The following is a 20719-nucleotide window of genomic DNA, read 5'->3' on the forward strand; positions in this document are numbered from 1 at the left end:
TTGGTACGTTAAAAATGTTAGCAATAGCTAAAACTATTTAGCACTAGAACTACCAAGGACATGTTCACAACATGGTAAAACATGATAATTGTTAAAACTAGCTAGAATGTGTCAAAACGAAAATGTTACAATTTCAAAACATGTTAATAACTAGCAATGTATTAAAAACAACCCAGGCTCATTCTGAAAACGTACCGCTATATACATTTCTGAGAGCGCCAAATATGTCCTAGGAGCTACATTTTTTTGCAGTTTTGTTAGCGCATTTTAGTTGTTTTTCAACTGGAGGCCGCTGTGTATGATTTTTGAGATCTCAAATTTCTCTCGCCAGTGCCATTTGTGCCTACTGTTCTTGTGTAAATCCACCAGAGGGCGATGTGGACTTGAATGACCGATCGACTGATTCACCCTCCTCATTCCCTAAACCCAATCAATAGTGTTTTCAAAAGCAATCTAAAAAAGAAAAGCCCTCGCCTGATTTTTACCACGTTTTCAGATGTTACCACATTCTCACTTTGTTATTCAATTTGTTTATTTAGTTTTTATTTGCTTTTGTTTTGGTCCTACCTGCTTTCTGGAAACTTTCTTCGCCAGACTCGAACCCCGTTGTTGTGCTCAACTCCTTTCTGTATCTCAAGTTCGCCGATGCACATGACAAGCTGCTGAACAAACTGGTAACAACCGGAAAGCTGTCCACACGGAGGTTATTGGTCAGCTGGTAAGCTTGAAAAGCAATGGCATCATACCACTCAAAACGTTTGTTTGCATACATACTTCTGGCTACATAATTCCTTATCTCCAGAAATGTATATAGGGTTACGTTTGCAGAAGCCTGTGTTGTATTAAAAATGTCAAAACATACATTTATGTTGACAGTAGCTAAAACACTTGGCAAAAATGTGTTAGCAAAATGCTAACCATGTTAGAAACATAACTAACATTGCCTGAACTTGGTAAAAACATGTAAATCGAGCATTCTAAAAATATGTTTAGCAAAAAAAAAAGGCAAATCTGTCAGTTCAGCCTGATCTCACAAGGAAATGTAACTATTTTAACAATTTAGGGGCTAATTTCTTCCTAAAAATGTACCATTTTTAAAAGGAGGCGTGGCACCAAACCCCACCCCTAAACCCAACCCTCATTGGGGATGAGCAAATCATAGTGAATTGTATGAAAGATATTAAATATACAAATTAACCACTTAATCAAAAAGTTACGAACTGATTTAATGCAAAAAATGTATTTAAGGAAACTGTGGAAAATATTGAACCTTGTTGAGTGAACTTAAAAAGTTTTTGATACTTTTTTGAGCTATGATGAAAGTGATGCTGGAGTTACTTTTCTTTCTCTAGATATGAGGTTTCATCATACTTTTCATCCGAAACATGTGGAACCCTGTCAGGAAATGTACAGTATGTTGTCTATTGAGAAAGTCAGGACCTGCTCACTGCACCAGATATCAGAGCGATTGTTCTCCTGTCCAATTCTCCTACAGCGGCTTCAGTGTCCTCACAAGCACCAGATGTTTCCACACACTGCTCTGAGATAGATGGACGTTCCAATACATTGCAACTTTGCACAAATGCATTTTCACTAATGACCACCCAGCCATTCATCCTGCGACCCTGTTATTCAGTCTGCGTACAGTAACAGCACAGTATTTATCCTGCTTCATAAAGACCCAAAACACTTTTATCCCACAGCTACCTTTGAACTGAGGGTTCAGTTGCCATGGAAATGGCAAAATGATCTTCCATTACATATATAAAGTAAGAACTGTACTGAAGCAATGCTTTCTTCTTAGCAGAGTTAGAAGAGGAAAAAAGGTAGTACGCTCTAATGACCAGAAAGGCTAAATGTAAACTTTGCACGAGAACTAACAACCAGCAACCAAGCTAGGCTCTTAATAATTGGCTTAAAGTCAGTTTCTTGTAATCATGGGTTGTTTACTGCAAACTCCCTCTGACGGACTCGTTCATGGGTGAAGATTATATAGGGGATGTAAGATGTTTTGCAGGTTCAATGGAAAATCTAACTTGGATGTATGGATATTTTACATGATGAGAGATGGTGGTTTATTAATGTATTAAAACGTCTTAGTTACATGCTAATTCTGCTAGCAAGCACTTGATAAAAGCATGTTTAAAAATCTAACAATAACTAACTCTATTCAACACTAGCTAAGCCAAGCACATGTTTACCCACAACATAAAACATGCTAATCGTTAAATCAAGCGAAATGTGTCAACTGTTACAAGTTCTTGTTAGTTATTCATATAGCAATGCGTTGAACATGTTAAAACATGTTAGCAATAGCTTAAATGTGCCAACATGTTAACAAAATGTAAACTTGCTATGTGCTAACCATGTTAGAAACAAAGCTGCCGTTCATAATAATGGTAAAAACATATTGAGACATGGATGTATTTAGAAACTTTAAACTTTTAAAGCATTTTAAAAATGTTAGCAGTAGTAAACCAAAACATGTTTACAAAACCGCTAACAATAACTCATCTATCAATCCAACACTAGCTAAGCCTAGCACATGTTTAATTAAAACATGATAATCGTTAAATCATGCTGAATTGTGTCAAGATTATTTAAAAAGATGTTAGTAATATGCTTTTTCATATAAAACAATGTGTCTAACATGTTAAACATGTTATGCAATAGCTTAAAATGTGCCACATGTTAACAAAAGGTAAACTTGCTATGTGCTAACCATGTTAGAAACCATAAAAACGGTAAAAACATATTGAACATGGATGTATCTAGCAACTTGGTAAAGCATTTTAAAAATGTTAGCAGTAGTAAACCAAAAACATTTTAAAAATGCTAACAATAACTAAAATCTATCTATCCAACACTAGCTAAGGCCAAGCGCACGTTAATTAAAACATAAAACATGATAATCGTTAAATCATGCTAAATGTGTCAAGACTATTTTAAAAGATGTTAGTAATATGCGTTTTCATATAATAGCAAAGTGTCTAACATGTTAGTAATAGCTAAAATGTGCTAACATGTTAACAAAATGTAAATTTGCTGTGTGCTAACCATGTTAGAAACATAACTGCCTTTTGTAAAAATGGTAGAAGCATGTTAAAACATGGATGTATCCAGCAACTTGGTAAAGCATGTTTAAAAATGCTAACAATAACTAAATCTGTCTATACAAAACTAGCAAGTCAAGCCAAGAACATGTTTAGTTACAACACAAAAACATGATAATCATTAAATCAAGCTAAATGTGTCAAACTTACTTTAAAACATGTAAATTATTCATAATAGCAATGTTTTTAGCATGTTAAACATGTTAGCAATAGCTAAAATGTGCCAACATGTTACAAAGAGCAATTCATGTTCGCAGTATGCTAACCATGTTAGAAACATACCTATTGCATAAAAATGGTAGAAACTTGTTAAAACATGGATGTATCTAGCAACTTAGCAACTTAAAAAATGTTAGCAATTGCTAAACCAAACTGGACTCTTAATAACTGGCTAAAAGTCAGTTTTCTTGTAATCATGGTTGTTTGCAGCAAACTCCCTCTGACGGACTCATTCATGAGTGAAGATTACAGTAGGGGATGCAAGATGTTTTGCAGGTTCAATGGAAAAATCTAACTTGGATATGTGGATATTTTCCATGATGCAAGCTGGCATGGTGTGCACTTGTGTGTGAGAGGAACCACAGGAGGAGGATCAGTGCATCGAGAAGCACAGGAGGAGGAGACCAACCCAGATCTGCAGGACTGTGAAGCTATGATAAAAAGCCATGAAAAAAAAAAAAAGAAATGATCACAGGAGGGCTGTGAAATCTATCACATCTGGTTTATGGTCTCCTGTGCATAAGCTGATCCATAAGGGAGTGAAAGAGAAAGGACACTTTAAATATACAGTATGTGTGTCACAGAGTTTCTCCTTTAATATCCACATCATTTATTACATCATCAGATGCCTGGTACATCAAACATTCGGTTTGATGCAGTTTGCATGTGCAGAGGATTATGGAAAAGGTACATATTTAAGTTTCCTTTAGGCAAAAACATGTAGGAAAAGCAACAAGAGAGAGAGAGAGAAAAAACTGCATTGGAAATCCAGAAACATAACTGTAAAAAACATATTCAAACATGGATGTGTCTAGCAACTTGGTAAAGCATTTTAAAAATGTTAGCAGTAGCAAACCAAAAACATGTTTAAAAATGCTAACAATAACTAAATCTATCTATCCAACACTAGCTACGCCAAGCACATGTTTAGCTACAAAATAAAACATGATAATCGTTAAATCATGCTAAATGTGTCAAGATTCCCTACGGACAAAAGGTTGGTTGACCAGCCTGGTTTTAGAGGGGTTTTGGCCACTTCCAGGCTGGTTTCTAGCCATTTCCAGCCTGGTCTTAGCTGCTCAGGCTGGGAGATGACCAGCTAAAACCAGCAGTTTTAGCGAATGGTAAATATGTTTTAGCATTATAGCACAGCTGACACAATTGCTACCATGAATTATGGTGCTAGAATGTTTGTTTTTTTTGCTTGTTCATTTTGTTGCTAGCTTGTATCTAACACATTTTGACACTATGCTGCAATAATAAGCATGTCGGTAGCATTCTGTAAACGTAACTAATAAGTTTTAGCTGTAAACATGTGTAGTAGGCTATGTTGCTAACATGTTTAGCACATACCGTAATTCCGAAATGTTTACCACACAGCCAGGGTGTGTTTCTAACATTCTTAACATATCATTAACATTAATTAGCATGCGGCTTGGAGGTTTTAACATGTTTATCCATTGCTGGACACATGTTTACAATCTATGACAAATGGCTTACTTATTTCTTGTATATTTTAGCATGCTAACCACGTTGTCTCTGGCAGTAGGTGGTGCTGATGGGAACAGTATAAGTGCTGCTGTCACATTGTTTAACAACCCATGTACACAAACCAAGCTAGACCTAAAAGTATACTGCTTTTGTGAAGAAAAAAGGTGTGTAATTTTAAGTGTGTGACAGAAGTGTAGGCAAGCTTTGGGACACACTACCACGTCACACTTTCATCTTAACAGAAAATTCTGTTGCTTAGCTACATGCTATTTTGTCAGCGTTTAAAGTGTCCTGTCAATCATCTTGTCACATTTAACATCCTCCACATTTCTTTTGATTAAATTTCTTACGGTACTGGAGATGAAGTAGCATGTTAAACTGCTATTTGTGGGTTGTTCATGCAGAGAAATCTCCTCATGTAGCCTACTTGATGCATTCAAAGGTTAATAGCCTACTGCATATGAACCAAGCTTATTTTTAGAGAGGTTCACAGTATTGTTGCAGATGAACTGAAAGGTGCATAATATATATTTATATATAGATATTTTGATTCTAATATTCAAACCCCTTTATCTAAACCTCTCTGATTAAAAGTCCCATGAAGAGCTTTGCAATGTGGATTTGTTGTTCAATATTTGATGTAATATCAACTGAAACAAACCCAGGATCATTCTGAAAATGTACCGCTATATATAGTGCACCTGGAAAGTATTCATAGCGCTTCACTTTTTCATTTTTTTTATGTAACAGCCTTATTCCACAATGGATTAAATTCATTTATTTCCTCAAAATTCTACACACAATACCCCATAATGACAATGTGAAAAAAGAGTTATTGAAATGGTTGCAAATTTATTAAAAATAAAAAAGCTGAAAAATCACATGTACAGAAGTATTCACAGCCTTTGCCGTGAAGCTCTAAATTGAGCTCAGGTACATTCTGTTTCCACTGATCATTCTTGAGATGTTTTCAGCAGCTTAATTGGAGTTCAACCTGTGGTAAATTCAGTTGATTGAACATGATTGGAAAAGGCATACACCTGTCTATGTAAGGTCTAAGGGTTAACAGTGCATGTCAAAGCACAAACCAAGCATGAAGACAAAGGAATTGTCTGTAAGACCTCCGAGACAGGATTGTCTCAAGGCACAAGGCTGGGAAAGGTTACAGAAAAAAATTTCTGCTGCTCTGAAAGTTCCCATGAGCACAGTGGCCTCCATCATCCGTTAGTGGAAGATGTTTGGAACCACCAGAACTCTTCCTAGAGCTGGCCGGCCATCTAAGCTGAGTGATCAGGGTAGAAGGGCCTTAGTAAGGAAGGTGATCAATAGCCCGATGGTCACTCTGTCTGAGCTCCAGTGTTTTTCTGTGGAGAGAGGAGAAACCTTACAGAAAGACAACCGTCTGTGCAGCAATCCACCAATCAGGCCTGAATGGTATAGTGGGCCAGACGGAAGTCACTCCTCGAATGGAATTTGAGAACTCGAAACCCCTTCGTCATGGTCAACTCCACTCTGCGCCTCAAATCCTTCGACGTAAATGGCGAGCTATTGGGAAAACTGGTAACAGCAGAAAAGCCGCCTACACGGAGGTAATCGGTCAGCAGGTAAGCGCGAAAAGGAGTTGCATCATAACCCCCGTAGGCATTCGTTTAAAGACAATAATATAATTCTGGAGATAATTCGCAATCTCCAGAAATGTGTATAGGGCCCAATTTTTTAGAATGAGCCTATGTTGACTGAAACAGAGAGACGGGACATAGAGTAGCTCCACCCCTTTATAAAATATCAGCCAATAGCATTTCGTTTTTATCAGAGCCTTCCAGTGAGAGTGACTGAGCTCAAGCGCATCAAATGAAAGCAAATGATGTTCATATTTAAAGACAGATGCAGGGGGAAATGTCATTTATTGCAGTGTTTCTTGTACAATCTGAGACCCACTTTTTATCACATATATCAAGCAGGCAGTGAGGTGTGTTGATTTTAAAAGAAGACAGACCATAATGCACCGATTTCATTAAGCTCACCGGAAGCACTTGACCCAGGTTACTGCCAAATTAAAAGTCCTTCTGCATACCAATGGCATATACCCATTGGCTTGAGAATTGGCTTAATTATGAATAAATAGCTACACTCGAAATGTACACTCAAAAAGGCCTTGATTTAACCATTGACATTAATATTTCTGAAGGTGATACAGTAACATATTGGGCTCAGTGGGAAGCAGAAAATATGTGCTTTATAATGATATGAGTTATATGACTGTTTTTTAAGAATTCGCTTAATTATTAATAAACAGCTACTCTCAAACTTCACACTGTGCATAACCAATCGGTTGGATGTGGGCAATGTATAATAGATATGCCCAACATTCATTCATTCATCTTCTTTTCGGCTTAGTCCCTTTATTAATTCGGGGGTCGAAAATCCACAGCGAAATGAACCGCCAACTTATCCAGCACATGTTTTACGCAGCGGATGCCTTTCCAGCTGCAACCCATCTCTGGGAAATATGCCCAACATATATTTTATTTCATTTTCAGATTCTGAAGGTGCCATTGTACTCAGTGAGATCCACAGAGGCCACAACTTTGTTGGACAAGATTTGAAAAGGCATACACCTGTCTATATAAGGTCCCAGGGTTGACAGTGCATGTCAAAGCCAATATTTCACCAATATTTCCTATTTCGCTATTATTTAGCCAATATTTCCACTCCTGATGATGTCCAATGAATGTTGGTGTTTGGTTCATTTCAAATTGACATTTGGATTAAATGCATCAATACAGGTTCACAGACTTTGTAACATTTGGCATTAATATTTCTGAACGTGTGGTGTTTGTGTACTTTGAATTCTTACTTTTTACCATTTTTGGGGGGTGGATAGCATGTTTTTGTATGTGTTGGTGTGTACTTTGAATTCATTACGTTGTGGTGACAAATATGTCCCCAGAAGTACAGCAATACCAGTAATTTAGACTTTGTGGGCACAATTTTGCTATTTTTTTAAAACTATAAACAGTTTGAAATATATTTATAAATGAAAATATGGTTATAAATGGCTCATAAATCATACACAAGTACGCATTTTAAAAATGTAGGGGTGCAGTGGGTGTCGCCTCACAGCAAGAAGGTTGGTGGTTCGAGTCCCGGCTGGCTGGTCTTCTGTATGGAGTTTGCATGTTCTCCCCGTGTTGGTGTGGGTTTCCTCCGGGTGCTGCGTCTTCCCCCACAGTCCCTAGACATGCTCTATAGGTGAATTGGGTAAGCTCCATAGTGTTTGTGTGTATGTCCTGGTCCTCCAGGTTGGGGGTTTGAGCGTTGGGCTAACAACCCCACCTCTAAAAACTAGATGTTATGAAACACCAATATGGTGTGGCTAAATATCAACTTCAATAGAAATGACCCTGGGAGTAGTTAAAAATGTCGATTTTTTTCCTGTGAGCGTTGGGTTTGAGGGTTGAACTAGTCTATAAGAGATAGAATGTACAGTTTGTACAAGATCATTACATCTACTGTATGAGAAGTCTCCATAATGATAGCTGTTATGATGTGTGTGTGTATTCCAAACAACACCTATTTTGCCATTAGTTTACACTTGTGCATTTTTGCTTTTAATTTGGAAACTAAAACATGCCAGCACAAAAAAGTATTACTTTTTATTATTAATAGCAGTAATAGAATATGCTCTATTGTGATCTTCATAACCCACCTGGCTATTAAAACGTGAAGCCCTGTAATTCTCTGAAAGCAATAGTTAAATTCTTGAAAAAAGTTTTGTTCTTAAATGTGAACCTTGCACATGTTCGGAAGTGTTCAGAGATTTTTCTTCCTGTTTTAATGACAGGAAAATTCAAAACAACAGCATTTATTTGGAATAGAAATGATCTGTGATGCTATGCATTAATGACTTTAACTGTCTACTGTCAGAATTAGATTTTACCTTGCTGAATAGCAACTTTAATTTATTATTAGAAATCCATACCTCACACATTTTATCGATATAGTACATGTTTATAAATTATAATAATATATACAGTTGAAGTCAGAATTATTCGGCCCTACTGTGAATTTTCTTTTTAAAAATATTTCCTAAATTATATGTAACAGAGCAAGGAATTTTTCCACAGTATTTCCGATAATATTCTTTCTTCTGAGAGTCTGATTTGTTTAATTTTACATTTTTTTAAAAGTACATTTTCCAACCATTTTAAGGGTCAATATTATTAGCCACCTTAATATTTTTTTTCTCAATTGCCTACAGAACAAACCACTGTTGAGCTGCGGTCACATTAGAGTTACGAAAAGGGGCAGGATTAAACAAGCTTATTAAACATTAAAAAAAAGCGAGCGATTGCTCCATGTTTTAAATTTCTGCCCAGAGAGGTAGTGTTTTGATCCTCGATTGGTCTCATGCAGTCAAGTGATGCGATTTCGCAGGCCAGAGTTCACCAAGCTTGACCCCGCATTTCTGGTCTGACGCATTCGCGTGCCTATAAAGGGAAGTCTATTGGAAGAAAAGTCAAGTGTGACCGCAGCTTAACAATGACTTCCTAATTACCCTCTCCTAATCTAATTAATCTAGTTAAGCAACAGTATAGGGGATCTGCCTAAATGCTAACCGGTTAGCATAATATCTTTGAAAACACGGTCCCTCCCCTGTCGTCCAAATCCACACCTCCTGAAATCATGAATGAGCGCGCACATTAAAGATGACCCACTAATCTTGTCATTCGCCAGTTAGAAAACTTTATAGTACTTTATAATACTACAATTACAAATGAAAATTGTATTATATCTAGCACGTTTCAGTTGTGTAGCAAGCAAAGCTTGTCATAATATGCAATATTTCTTGCACGCAAGGATCGCTGATGTCACTCTTTCATGTGCTTTGTCCTAAAACGCTACTGTATGCTTAGTGGTTGGCGTGGAATTACACTTATTACAAAGCCACACTACATCCAATCCCAAGTCTATTTTTGTACCCTGCCCCTTTAAAATTTGCCCCTAAGAAATGGGACAGCACCACAGCACACATCATCATGTGTCATCGTGAGCTCTTACTTCACATGACATTGACGATCGCGACTGCTGTAGCTATTCCATTTGCTTTATTCTTTGGTATTTATCTTCACGAAATCACTGAAGACAATGATATCATGTTATCATAATGATATAATGTGGCAATAAGATCGTAACTGTACTGTATATTTACTCCATGGCCATATTCATCAATGTAAACACACAAAAACAACACTAACATTATGCAAGACACTGTAAAAAGCTAATTCTCAGCCACTAGACTTTTCTGACAGGGTATTCCAGTGTCATCGAGTGACAGAATGTTGTGGGACTGCTATACAGGAGTTATTATTAAGGATTATGGATAGTGAAATTTGGTAAAACATGATGGTAAAACACAAACATGGTTCTGAATGTATTAAAGCATATGTTTGTTTGTCGTAAAAATAAAAAATCGTAATAATGACAAAAAATACTAATTCGTGAATCTCCTGACTTCCGGGTTCAGCCATGCTGCCATTATGGCTGATGCATTCTGGGAATTTTTCTTACCCCTTGGTTTCCAGTGTGGTGCTGAAAAATCTCTGTTTGAAGGGCTATCTAGCCCTTCCCCTTAGCCCTACGCTTTCAAGCCAAAAAGAATGGGACACCCCTACCTCTTCACGGGAACGTGCAAAACGAAGAGTATGGGTAGGGAGAAGGGCTAAGGCAGGCATGTCCAAGCTCGGTCCTGGAGGGCCGGTGCCCTGCAAAGTTTAGTTCCAACCCCAATCAGACACACCTGGGCTAGCTAATCAAGCACTTTCTAGCTTTCTAGAAACATCCGTGCAGGTGTGTGTGAGGCAAGTTGGAGCTAAAATCTGCAGGACACCGGCCCTCCAGGACCGAGTTTGGACACCCCTGGGCTAAGGGGTAGAATTGGGATTAGGCCTTACATGGTATTTCAGACTGCATATTCAAAGTAGCATGGTAAACAACATAGGGAGCGTGTCACAGGTTGTCATTGTTAAAAAATAAACCAATGTGAATATAAAACCAACTTCACCTCAGTAAAGCAGGCTAGTGGAATAGCACTATTTACTAATGTTTTGTTGTGTTAAACGAAATAAAAATCGACTAATAGATGCTGTAAAATGTCCCTTATAAACTGAAAATAGTCCACATCAATCTTTCGCCAGATGATTTCAGTGGCTGAACAACACTTCTGTGCATATAACCCACTCATAAAACAACACAATCTACATCAGCTCTTCGTGACTGAAATAGTTTTAAAACATAACCTGTCTGAATGAAACACTTCAGCCATGGTGTCATCCTTCCTCCAGCGTGCAAAAGTAACTCTAATATTGATTCAGGATTTTAAAAAAAAGTTTTGATTCAGCATTTGTTTTTATACCGCTGTCACTCGTATCCACAGAAATGGCGGATCTACGTGAACAGAGGTGCGCAGTTGTACAAATCTACATTTGTTGACAGATATTTTGGGCTAATTATCCAGATCTCACGAGAAAACGCAAGTATTTTATGTTTTGTCAGTTTAATGGCTAAATCGTACGAATTAGTACTAGTTCAGTCATACGAAATTGTACGATTTTAAAAAAGGGAGGCGTGGCACCTAACCCCACCCCTAAACCCAATCGTCATTGACGGCAAATCATACTAAATTATACGAATTAGATCGTACGAATTCATACAAATTAGCCACTAAATCAAAAAGTTACGATATCACCGTGAGATTGTGTTGAATTATCAGAATTATGGGAATTGTCTACCCAACAAATTTTAATTGGACGAACATTTTTTATTCTTATGCCTTACCCAGAATATGAAAATACATATGAATACATTTAGATCATTTACTTTAATCATTACTATGTGTAATGATTAAATGTGGAATGTGAAGAGACTTTCAACCAGCACAACAAAAAGATTTTTTTCTGAAGACAATCACCTACTGCACCTTTTAAGCCAGGGGTCACCAAACTTGTTCCTGGAGGGCCGGTGTCCTGCAGATTTAGCTCCAACCCTAATCAAACACACCTGAACAGGCTAATCAAGGTCTTACTAGGTATACTTGAAACACCCAGCCAGGTGTGTTGATGCAAGTTGGAGCTAAACCCTGCAGGGACACCGGCCCTCCAGGACCGAGATTGGTGACCCCTGTTTAAAGCCTTTAAATGTCACTTTAAGCTAAATACTAATCTCTTGAAAAACATCCAGTCAAATAATATTTACTGTCATCATGGCACAGATTAATAAATCAGTTATTATGAGTTATTAAAACTATTATGATTAGAAATGTGTTAAATGAAATCTCTCCGTTAAACAGAATTTGGGGGAAAGAAATATGTAGAGGGGGCTAATAATTCTAACATCAACTATATCTAACTTGGTATTAAAGCTGGGTCTGAGATCTCAATATAAACATTTCTTGCACCACCGAATTCTAAATCCTTATTATTTTATTGCTATGCAAGTTGGCGAACTTCTGTTAAAGCAGAACTTGAAGTTTCCCGACCCGCTCATCCTCCGGTTGGATGTCAGTTGTGATGTCAACGTTACTGATTACATCAGGATTTGTGCTGATTGAGGAACGATTTAAGTCACTATGGCAACACGCTGCAGGAAATTACAGGCAAACTTCAGCCTCACGTCACTGTGTTCTCGGAGCTTTTGTGAGATTTACTGTAATCAGCAGTTCAGAAGTGTCTCTGCTGGTGCATCGGGATTAGACATCAGCTCTCAGCGGGGTTAAAGATATGTTCACATTGCTGTGTCCAACCACATCTGTCATCTCCCTCTGGTCAAAACCTCATTTACAATAGGGAAATACTACAAAAGCGCATTACTGCTTAAGTTCAGACCCCTAACACAAGTATTGACCTTCAGAACACACATCATCCTGCATTGTTTGTGCTTAGAGCCACAGCTATGATAGTCGGTGCCTGAAATTACTGGGGACATGTGCCAAAAGCTGACAAAAATACCTCACAAATTCAAGATAATGCTCTTGTATGATGAAACTAAACTCTCACAGCTGTTGGATTGAAGTGAAAAGTGAAATAGAGAATGAGAAGGTCAGTTCTCAGTATTAAATGTGACCCTGGACCATAAAACCTCAGCCAAAAATCCATTGTATGGGTCAAAATGATTTATTTTTCTTTTATGCTGAAATGAAATTCATAAGAATATGATTATGGTCCAGGGTGGCTCAGTGGTTAGCACTTTCACCTTACAGCAAGAAGGTCGCTGGTTTGAGTCCCAGCTGGGTCAGTTGGCTTTTCTGTGTGGAGTTTGCATGATCTCCCCATGTTGGCGTGAGTTTCCTCCGGGTGCTCTGGTGTTCCCCCACAGTCCAAAGACATTGGATGAACAAAATTGGGCATAGCGAATGGGTGTGTGTGTGAACGAGTGTGTATGGAAGTTTCCCAGTACCGGTATTGCGATTGGAAGGGCATCTGCTGCGTAAAACATATGCCAGAATAGTTGGTGGTTCATTCTGCTTTGGCGCCCCCTTATAAATAAGTTACTAATGAATGAATGATCATGGTCCGTGAAGATATTTCGTCAATTATCCATTGTAAATGTGTGAAAGCTCTTTTTAATTAGAAATATGCATTACTAAGCACTTAATTTAGAATAGTTTAAGGGGATCTATTATACCCCTTTTGTACATGATAGAATAAAATAAGTATCTAATGTCCCTAGAGTTAAAATACCCTACAAGTAATCTTTGAAATTGTGCTACTAGCCCTCTTTTCAAAAGAGGAAAAACAGATTCAAACAGTCGCTGACATTATTTTTAGTAGGTACAGTCCAAAAAGTGTAAGACGTCAACTTCTCACCCAGGGCTGTCTGTTAATGAGGGTGAGATCACCTCTAATGGGTGGGGATTTCCCCCTTTGATGAAGTTCATTCACTGTAAAAAATGCAGGGTTCCTCACAAATCCTTTATGTTGTCCCAACACAAATTGATTAGTTAACCTTAATCATTTTTACAAGTTTAAGCGGGTTAAACATAAACAAATAAGTTGTTCTAAAAAGCTTAATTATTGTGTTGTTTTTAACTCATTTTAAATAAGTAGTTTGAACAAGCAGCAACAGTCATTTTTTAGTTCATGCAGCCTTAAAAAATAAATCGAACCAAAGTACTGTGTAATATTAAACATATTAACATTTTTATTGAAACAATTAAATAATATGACTATTTTTTCCTGACTCAAAGTTACATTTCTTCAGAAATCATTTCATCTTTTTTTTAAGATTGTATGTTAGTGTCTTGTTTTGTATATTTGTACTGTTAAAGGCATCATCGTCCTACAAAAAGTATCAATTTCTTTCAAGAAAAAGACAACCCAGCAGGCACATGAACCCCTTCACATGAACGCACAGAATTATAGGTAGGGGTAAGGGGAAGCGCTAACAGGTAGAATTGGAATTGGGCCTAAATTCCATCTGAAATGTTCTCCTAAAAGTGCTTAACCTCCTATGCGTATGTTAATGTTAAAGGCAATGTACATAACTTACTCTTTGTCATAATTGTAAATTCACTAAACCTCCACAAAGGGGCCTGAGAAAAGTGTTTTAGAAGAACATTTCAGCTGGCACTTGCTGTTTTTGCCAACACAATCTCACGGCAATTTGTAACTTTTTAATTTAGTGGCTAATTCGTACGAATTCGTACGATCTAATTCGTACAATTTAGTACGATTTGCTCATCCGCCAATGACAGTTGGGTTTAGGGGTGGGGTTAGGTGCCACGCCTCCTTTTTAAAAATCATACAATTTCGTACGACTGAACTCATACGAATTCGTACGAATTAGCCAGTAAACTGTCAAAATGTAAAATACTTACGTTTTCTCGTGAAATCAGGCTGGTTTTTGCATCTGAACTCGTTGTACACCTATTTCAAATTCCCTCTTTTAAAATATTCCAAAAAAAGTGCAAGGTTAGCACTCATTATACCGAGATATTTGAATGGCAAATTGACCAGTGTATAATGAAAGCCGATTATTCCTACTGTCTGTACTGTAGTCGGTGTTGTGGAGCTTGAGCATCTGTGCTGAGACTCGGCCGGGGTCGGAGGTCAAAGGGAATCAGAGGATGAATGTCAGTTTGCCCTTTCGCCCACAGCAGGAAACACTAAAGTCTCTCTGCGGTTTCCAGAGAAACAGCGATTCTTGTTTTATGCAGCGTCGGCATGATATGCTGTGACCCTAATGAGTTTCTTCCCTAAAAAACATCTTGACACCCTAAAAAGAGTGTTTTTTGTGTTATTTTTAGTGTCTTAAATCTGATTTGAGCTGCACAGAATTTAAAGATGAAAAAAGTGAACGCTGCGGCCGCAGGCTCGGAAATAGAAACAAAAGAAACAGAGGAAGGTCTCATTAGTCTTTGCAGGTTAAATGACACGGGACGTTTCGCTGCTTGCAGAATGTATCGCGCATGCTCCGGTGCCCGCAGACACATTTAGTTTGTGTCTGTGAAGAATTACAGACATTTAGCAAATCCTGTTGAACAAAGCGCTTCATAATGCTTCCGCATGCAGGCATATGGAGAGCATTAGCTCTATAGGGCAGAAAGCAATGAGTCATTTTATGCGTTCGGAGGTTAACCTTCATGCTAAATTACCACAGCAATCTTCAAATAAATAAATAAATACAGTTGAAGTCAAAATTATTAGCCCTCCTGTGATTTTGTTTTTTCTTTTTCCAATATTTTCCAAATTATGTTTAACAGAGCAAGGACATTTTCACAGTATTTCCTATAATAATTTTTCTTCTGAAGGAAATCTTAATTTGTTTATTTCAGCTAGAATGAAAGCAGTGTTTAATTAAAAAGAAGAAAAAAAACATTTTAAGATCAATATTATCCCTTTTAAGCAATAACTGTTTTCAATTGTCTACAGATTAAACCGTCGTTACACAATGACTTGGCTTTTTACCCAAACTTCCCTACCTAATTAACCTAGTAAAGCCTTTAAATGTGACTTTAAGCTGAATACTAGTATCTTGAAAAATATCTAGTCAAATATTATGTGCTGTCATCTTGGCAAAGATCAAATAAATCAGTTATTAGAAATTAAAACTATTGTGTTTAGAAATAAGTTGAAGAAAAAAATGTTGATTCCAATAAAAAAAAATGTAAAAAATAAAATAAATAAAATAATAATAATTAAAAAAAATATATATATATATATATATATATATATATATATATATATATATATATATATATATATATATATATATATATACATGGGGGCTAATAATTCTTACTTCAACAGAATATAAAATTGTGACCTGGGGTCCGTTCTTCGTACCTCGCTTAAATGATGATTTGTCAGATCCTGGATCTTTTAATCTTGATAACTCATCTCTAATTTGGTTCTTCAAACAAGTTCGCGAATCAGATTAAAATGTCTGGATGAACTGATCTGAGATCGCTGCATGTGTTGTGAAGGACAGATCTATCAATGCTCGAAATCATGATCAGCAATACAACGATTGGCTGACGGCACAGCCGCGTAATGACATCATCTGATTAATATTCAATTACCCATGTGAGCAAAATTACATAAAAACCGTAGTAAACGGTTTGTTAAATATGATACGCGATAACTTTCCACATTTGTTGTGGGCTGCATGCTTACACTTTCGTGTATCAAGAGTATTTAGCAATTTATTTAGTTTTGCAGTTAGAGCGGATTTTCTTTATTATAGTAGCCATAGTAGTATTATAGTAGCCGGTTTATTAATCGGTGTAGAATAACTGGAATAACTGGATGTTTAAATTCATTTTGCATCACATTCGATCCAAGATCAACGACGAGATGATCCCAAGGTTTCCATATCCTGGACCAGGCCGTATCCTGAGCAGCTACTGTGGTGGTCATGGAGGAGTGCAGAACATGAGACTGATTCCTGTGACGCTCCAGAGACAGTCGAGTCTTCGCTGAGACCAGCTTCCAGCCTCTGCCACTGAGACTGCAGCCTGGTTTCTCTCAAGGTTTTTTTCTTCACTTTCGCCATTTAGTGAAGTTTTTTTCCCTCTCCGCTGTCGCCACTGGCTTGCATGGTTCGGGATCTGTAGAGCTGCGCATCGTTGGATTTGCTCTTCAGTATTTGGACTCTCAGTAGTGATTATTAAACCACACTGAACTGAGCTCAACTGAACGTAAACACTACAAACTGAACTACACTGTTACAATTTACTATGACCCTTTATGTGAAGCTGCTTTGACACAATCTACATTGTATAAGCTCTATACAAATAAAGTTGAATTGGATTGAATTGAAAAGCATTTTGATAACGGTAAGCATCTGTAACTTTTGTGAAGCATAAATCACTGTTATATTATATTTCAAACATGTTTCTGACTGCATAAATGTATTATTTCTTTAAAAAAAAAGTAGCATATTGTGCATGTCTATTATCATACACAAATTGAACTAATGCGATTGTATGCGTTTGTATCTAAAAAGTCAATAAATCTATACATTTTCTCTTTCAACCACCAGGTGGCAGTCTTTGTACATTTATTTCGGAGTGCAGATTGCATAAGTTTTATTAATATATATAAATATTTTTAACTTTATAGTTAAACTATATAGTTCAAAAATATATTTACTATTTTCCCAAATGTATATAATTACTACTGTAGGAAAATATCAGAATTCAGTACATACTTTCAGTATTATCTTTGCTTGAACTGACCCGATCTAATCCTGTTTACGTGAAATAAGCCTGCTCCCGAGCAGGTTTGAGCTACCAGAAATGTTGCTATGACAACAACTCTCGGTTGAGTTTTGAAGAACGAAATGATCCTGGGTTGTGTCAAATCGTCAATAACCAAATCCAGCTAACTGAGTAATCCAGGTACAAAGAACGGACCCCTGGGCTGCATTTTAAGACAGCTCACCTGAAAATGAAAACTTTGTCATCAATTTCTTATCCTCCATTTGTTCCAAACTTGTTTTTTTTCTTCTGATGTACACAAAGGAACAATGCTGGGAAAAACACAATTTTTTTGTTCCCACTACAGATGTAATTGTCTGCTTTTTATAGCATTTTTCAAAGTATCATGTTTTGTGTACAACAGAAAAAAGAAATTCAGTGCTGATCCACTTAAAGTTTGCATGAACTGGAAGCTGCAGCTCTTTCTTTTTCGTATTGTGACACAGTTCCTAGTGAAACGTAATATTAAATGAGAAAACAGTGGGCGTGGCTTGTTTTTCTACTTCGAGCTGATTGGATGTAGTAAGCTTTTCATTTGTAAAGATTGGGAAAAGAGTTTGAGGAGAGATGTTACAACCGTACAGACACCTTCTCCTCACCATTTCTGTTTGTTGTCAAAACTGACAGTTGGAGGGGGCGTGGTTAAGTATGTTAGCCACACCCAATACCTCAGACAGACATAATCTGAGAATTTAACTGAAAACATTTTCAGATATTAATTTTAGATTACAAAGGCATATATATATATATATATATAATTTTTTTTTCTTAATGACATGCACAGATTAATTGTTGACCACAAAACGAGAAATGTGAGCTAACAAAATCAAAATGTTTAATTTTGACATCATGTGTACTTCAAGTGTGAGTAAATGATGAGGAAATTGTCATTTTTGGGTGAACTATCCTTCATTAGTATAGTAATGAAGTAAAACTACCCAAGTATTTTACACCTCTGAGAGTGACACAGTTTTTCCAGAACCTCCGCCAAGCATTCGGATCCCACCATGTGTGACGAGCATACAGCGGGTCTTCAGTCTCCCAGGTATAATCTAGTTTTCATTAAGAGCCGCTCTGGCCTGCTGATAGAGCAGGTGTATGTGTGGCTTTATCTGGACATGCAGGAGCGTAAATCATACGTGACGGTTTCAGACCGATGGCCCGTAAAGGTGGGGTTGCCTTACCTGGAGCGCAATCTGGGCGCACGGCTTTACCTGCTGTTAGGAGCAATTTGCGCTCCCTGAAACCAAGCGTCGAAGCACGTTGGCTAATATGATTTTAATCCTCCTTGACCTTAAAAACGCAGCAGGGCCTCGGGTTTGATGAAGTAATACCTGAGACCCCATTGTTTCTGATTCAGAGGAGACGCAGATGATCCTCCATATGTAGGACTCTGATAGCCAAGGAACCATTAGATGTTGGACACCTATGTAAAAGATCCGCAAATTAGCAGTAAAATTGTAGAGTTGAACTTTCAACATCAAAAATCGACAGAGCAGAGATCAACTTCCCATGATGCACTTCACATCTGTAAATAAACAGAAAACACTTCACGTACAAAATACGGAAACTGTAAACCGATTTTTTTTACAGTCTTACAATGGAAAATGTAGCATCAGGGCTATCCAGTACTGGGTTGCAGCTGGAAGGGCATCCGCTGTGTAAAGCATATCCTGGATAAGTTGGCGGTTCATTCCTCTGTGGCGACCCCGGGGAAATAAAGGGACTAAGCCAGAGGAAAATGAATACATGTTTTTGTCCCAAAATTACTTTTACGTTTCTAATAACTTTTCTTAAAATACAGTCAAAATATGAGTGAATTAAGGTCATATCATCATTAACATAGCAGGTATACACTCACCGGCCACTTTATTAGGTACACCTCTTCAACAGCTCGTTAACGCAAATGTTTAGTCAGCCAGTCACATGGCAGCAACTCAATGCATTTAGGCATGTAGACATGGTCAAGACGATCTGCTGCAGTTCAAACCCAGCATCAGAATGACGAAGAAAGGGGATTTAAGTGACTCTGAATGTGACTTTGAATGGTTGTTGGTGCCAGACGGGCTGGTCTGAGTATTCCATTAAATGCTGATCAACTGGGATTTTCTCACACAACCATCTAGGGTTTACAGAGAATGGTCTGAAAAAGAGAAAATATCCAGTGAGCGGCAGTTCTGTGGGCGCTAGAGGTCAGAGAAGAATGGCCAGAATGGTTGGAGCTGATAGAAAGGCAACAGTATTTCAAATAACCACTCGTTACAACCGAGGTCTGCAGAAGAGCATCTCTGAACACACAACACGTCCAACCTTGAGGCGGATGGGCTACAGCAGCAGAGGACCACACCGGGTGCCACTCCTGTCAGTTAAGAAAAGGAAACTGAGGCTACAATTCACACAGGCTCACCAAAATTGGACCATAGAAGATTGGAAAAACATTGCCTGCTCTGCTGAGTCTCGATTTCTGCCGCGACATTCGGATGGTAGGGTCAGAGTTTGGCGTCAACAATATGGAAGTATGGATCCATCCTGCCTTGTATTAATGGTTCAGGTTGGTGGTGTAATGGTGTGGGGGATAATTTCTTCACACCCTTTGGACCCATTCGTACCAACTAAGCACCGTGCCAATGCCACAGCCTACCTGTGAATTATTGCTGACCATGTCCATACATCCCTTTATAACCACAGTGTACACATCTTCTGATGGCTACTTCCAGCAGGATAACACACCACGTCATAAAGCGTGAATCATCTCAGACTGGTTTCTTGAACATGACAATGAGTTCACTGTACTCAAATGACCTCTACAGTCACCTGATCTCAATCCAATAGAGCACCTTTGGAATGTGGTGGAACGGGAGATTCGCATCATGAATGTGCAGCAACTGCGTGATGCTATCATGTCAATATGGACAAAAATCTCTGAGGAATATTTCCAGTACCTTGTGGAATCTATGCTATGAAGGATTAAGGCAGTTCTGATGGCAAAAGGAGGTCCAACCCGGTACTAGTAAGGTGTACCTAATAAAGTGGCTGGTGAGTGTAATTTTGTTTATGATCAAAGGACAATCTGACCTGTACTGTAAAATAAGCAGCAACTTTATAAACTTTATTATCCATGACTAAAACTTGGTAGTTG

Source organism: Danio aesculapii, chromosome 14, assembly GCF_903798145.1.
Source record: "Danio aesculapii chromosome 14, fDanAes4.1, whole genome shotgun sequence".
Classification (NCBI taxonomy): domain Eukaryota; kingdom Metazoa; phylum Chordata; class Actinopteri; order Cypriniformes; family Danionidae; genus Danio; species Danio aesculapii.